This window comes from Mugil cephalus, chromosome 14 (assembly GCF_022458985.1).
Source record: "Mugil cephalus isolate CIBA_MC_2020 chromosome 14, CIBA_Mcephalus_1.1, whole genome shotgun sequence".
NCBI lineage: Eukaryota > Metazoa > Chordata > Actinopteri > Mugiliformes > Mugilidae > Mugil > Mugil cephalus.
The window spans coordinates 4,860,617-4,865,658 of record NC_061783.1 but is presented as its reverse complement, the minus strand read 5'-3'; positions in this window follow the sequence as shown (position 1 = coordinate 4,865,658).

The window sequence follows — 5,042 nt, the reverse complement described above, 5'->3', positions numbered from 1 at the left end:
GACAGTGTAGTACTTTGTGCTTGCAACACAGCCAAAATATATAATAATATAATTCTAAATCATGTGTTTCCACTAACACAAGAAAGACATAGCCTACTCATCAAGGTATTGAAATGAACACTGGGTTTGTGTTTTGCTAAGTAAAACTCCTTTACCTGATAGTGATCAACTTTGAGATGAGTTGAGATCATCTTACTGTTGAAACTGTTTGTGACATAAGGTACTCATTTAAGGGGTGCTAGATAATAGAGTGAAAAATCATTGTAATTACTGTTTTATTTATAAATACTCAATTGGGGTTAAAATGTTTGGGGTCAAACACTTTAATTTCATTTCAAACAGCAATCGAGAGAGTGAATTGTGTCAGTTGTAAAACCACAACCATATTTTAACCACTTTTTACTCTCAATCTTCGAAACCTCAACCCGAAAGATGTCATTTCCTGTCACGTGTTCCCCGAGGTTAGCCTGTGGTGGTGTTTCCTCCAGGTGGCGGAGCGGCCTCAAAACTACGAATTGCGCATGCGCGGCAGTATTTAATCTTCCTATCGAGTTAGCGCGTGTAACACCTTTTGACAGCAAAGTGTCGACAAAGAAGTTGCAAATACAGCATTTAACTTCGTTCTCGGGACTAGGTGTAAACTCAGGGGATGTTTATATGCTGCGTTCTGCTTTATTCGGTCGGAAAAGTTACTTTTGGCACTTTATTTGGGTCAGAAGGTAGTTGGTTGGTGGACCTTGTTCCGCCTTGCTTTCTCTCTGTGGTTTACAGTGGGTAATCAGGGCTCAGTCAAATACAGGAAAACGCCTTTCTTTTGCTTTGGATACGTTTTCCCACGAATTAACCGGTTACCAGGAAAAGGTGAGTAGCCTGTTTGCGCCGCAATACACAGGTCTCTGTGAGCTCCAACGACAAATACGAGCTCATTTAAGTTAGCCAACAAAGCTAACGCTGCAGTACAGTACAGGGACAGTATGCACCTGTTGCTTCCTCCTCCGTAACTTTACCTAGCAAGAGCCACAGGAGCTGTTGTAATGGGTTTCTATCTTTAACTCACAACCACGTATTGGTTGACCAACTTAAAAATAAGAAAGGACCGCATTCAGACAGTGTTACAAAACGTTTACCCTTTTCACAATTAGAAACAGTTTTTTTCTTTGTTTTTTTTTTTTTTTTGACAAAATATATTACAGAAAAACCACAATAATGCAAAGATAAAAGGTCAGGATAAAATGTAGATAACAAACTGATAGAAATGAATATACAACAAATAACTCAAGACAAAATAAACTGGCTTGAGGTTGAATAATGTTCAGGCAATATTATTATGTTTTTCACACAAAATTCTCATTTTGGTCGCTTTGTGGTTTGAACTTGTTTTCAGTATTTTCCAAATAGAACACCAGCACTGCTCTAAAACCAATATTCGCTCCTTGGTTAGCACATTTGAGACAGTGGATATGAAATTTGGCTAGATTACATACATTTTATCTCTACTTATTTCTTAATTTTCCAACAAAGCCAATAGTACATGCTGAACACTGGGTTTTAGTGAAGAATCAACTTAGGAATAAAAATATATATATATATATATATATTAAAGTCAATCGAAAAAGTATGAATGAAGTACATTCCCAAAACTAGTGAGATATTGTTTCATCTATAATGCCACAAACAGAGCAAACAAGGTGTGTCAATATTTATCTTATATTTTATAAGACTGGTCTTGATGACTATTAACATCTGTTGTATACATACCTGTTACTCTTCTGTTGGGCCAGGCTAAAGCTGAAAATAGCTTTCTGTTGTTGAGTATTGTGACTCTTTTGTAGCAGGATGTTAAAACCAATTTTTTCCCCCTTTTTTTTGTTTGTGTAAATTGGCACATTTGAATTTGAGGCGTGGCTCAAAGGGTCAGACCTTTGCATGGAAGCTGCAGCATTACATTACGTTACAGCGACTCGGAGGAGGCCTCAGGTGTAAATTATTTGGCTGCTGGGAGCGCAGGTCGCTTCTCTGTGAAGCATTCCACTGCATTCCTTTCTCAGGCCCGTCTACTTGTTCCAACAGGCAGGCACCCAGTGTTTTTAGTACACACTGGAGGCAGCAATACGCCCTGGCGCACTATACAGACTCTTGGAAAGAAGGAAGACAAAAGGAGCTGTAGTTTATTGTGTTTGTTGTAGCCTAACAGCTTGGTAATCAGGCCGGTCATGTTGTTGTGCTTTGGATTCAGATAGTCGTGGATTTGAAGGAGGATTACGCTTGTCAAGCAGAAATGGTGAATTTGTAAATTCACTCTCATTCTAGCTACGTGAAGGTAGGTGGCATTGTGGAATGAAAGCGACTGATAGGGATGCTGCAAGGTTCAGAAATTCACAGGATTCAAATGGTGGGAAAGGGTCATGTAGCTAATCTTGTTTACCATAACCAACACTTTGGCAGATAACCAACTCTTATGTAGAGGAGATTTTTACTTAAGCCTTGGAGGTAACATTTTGGCACAGTCGTTATTAAGGTGAGGACCAAGCCGTGCTTACGTACTAAATGAATTAAATTTGAAACTTAAGGTCGTTTACCAAGGAGTTTTTGAATATACAGGAATTATTATAGCCCTCTACACGTAGCACGTTTCTTTGTTTTTCTTTTTTTCTTATATAAGGAAAGGAATGTGTGCACATATAGAAATCTAGCTACACGTAGGTTATTTCTAAAACAACACTCCCTTATGGATAACACACACTATCTATGTACGCTTGCTTTGTGTGTTTTAGTCAGTTTTGAGGTTCAACAGTACAAAATGGTTTCTACCAAACCACTAGGGTTGGTAGAAGAGAAACAAATGGGGAGAATGTGTTTAGGTTGCATAATGTATGCGCATGAATGCTGTGAGGCTGTGTGGAAGTTTTATAATCTCGAGTGTTTACCAATATCAGCAGGCTGTTAACAGTGCTTCATTGAGATCTAAGCGGCTCGCTCCCAAGCAAACTGCAGCTTGGCACATCTTTTAGTGATTGCCAGCTTTGCAGAATGAACTTGGAACAATGGCTGATTGTGCTCTCCTCGAGTCTGCCGAGCTCTGGCCCTTTATCCCATGAACTGTGGGTTCTTAATGAGCTAATTGGGAGCTTACAGTGCTCAAACAGGATTGCGTACAATTTAGCAAGCAGCGCAACACACCACAGATAACCTAAAAATTTGGATTTTTAAAAGGAAGCTTTTGTAGTTATTGTTGCTTTGTTTTGATGTATTCTGTCATATTAAAACAGTGGTTTGGTTTCATTGGGACTAATTATGATGCATATGAACACAGTTTGTTTACAGGCTCAGTTGATGACTATATTATAAAATAGTTTTGGACATAGTTTTAAATAAATGTGAACAACCACTGTGAATTCCGTGTAGATTTGCATTTGTTAACTAGGCTCTTTTGTTCAAAGGATGTGCAATTTACACCCCAAACACAGCAGATGAAGGCGAACTGCCTAACTCCAACTTTCACCTAACTAAAGTACTTCACAGCTTGCATGTGCATCAAATAGCAGAGTTTTTAGAGAGAGAAATGCAAATTAGATGAGTAAACACTATCTAAAACACACAAAAGTATTTTGATGACAGAGAGCAAAGCCTGGCAATAAACTTTCCCAGTGAACATGAGCACTAGTTGACACATGTGGTTTGCAAATTTTTGTCTGGCAAATATTTTTTCTGGCTTTACAGTGTGTGCATTGATTTGTGAGATTAAATAATGGCTTCATGATCAGATTGCTTTGAAAAGTGAGAGTTGCGGGGATAAATATGACTGAAGTCAAGTTCAGTATTGATGAGAAAACCTAGGTGATATACAAATGACTAAAGAGGGAACACGGAAACTGGACAAACCGTATGTATGATAGTTTATACAACTAGGAAGGAAGGAAGGAAGGAAAGGATGATGGTTGAATACTATGTATTTATTCTACCAACTTTATATCAGTGGTTATGACACAAACATAGTTGTTTGATGTATAGTTGGTATATTACACATTTTTACAGAACGGATAATGCTAAAACAACAAAACAAAAAAATACAACTAAAAAGTGTATCCTTGTGTTGGATTATATTACCAAACCTGAAAATCTGGCTGCTGTTTTGCTGATAAATTGTGCTCAGTTCTGTCTTTCTCTGAGGTAGCTAGCTTGACCCAATTTACAAAGCTAACATGGAAGTGATGGCATGAAACCAATGCAGATTAGAGGCCAGGCTATCTCCTTCTTAACCTTTGGATTCTCTGTAAAATAATGACAGGACTGGGTGGGAGTCTGTGGGTTTGTACATCTTCATGTGGTGTCCCAAAGCAACGTGCGGAATGAGTGTGTACATACACAAACTGGTGCACATTAACTCACCTCTGTTTGCTTTGCTGCCAGTCTGCACCAGCACTGGAAGGATATTTGAGAGCAGAGTTAGGTTGCAGTGGTGCTGAACTTTATCTAGTGAATTATTTGTGAGTTCTACTGTGTATCGACTACACTCTTTATTGACCATTTGGAAATAACCTTATTAACTGGATCGAGTTTGTTTTTTAATTGGAAGGAAAAAATCTAAATCACACAGTTGCCATTTCTTATATGCTCAGATTTATTATATATTTTGTGTATTTATTAGGCATTATTATTATTCCATTGATATCCAGCCAATATGCAGTGGTTGTAGTGTAAGTCTAGTTCCATCTGGTCTTCTTATAAATTTGCTCAGTTACTGTTCACTACGTGTTTATTCATATTCTTGATACATGTTTTTCAATCAAAACAGTTTTTTCACTGTAACTTGGTTTTCCTGTTAACACCCTAGGTTTTGAAAAATTTCCTGGAACAGTCATTGCCATTTCTTAAGATGTAAATGAAAATATTGTTCATGACTCCATTCAGTACGAATAACCTCAGATGCGATTTAGTAACGAGAGATTTTTTAGTCCTCTCCCCTGCTTCATGCATGGCTTACAAACATTGTGACACAATGTGACAGTGTACCTGACAACCAGACTAACCAGCTACCTGGC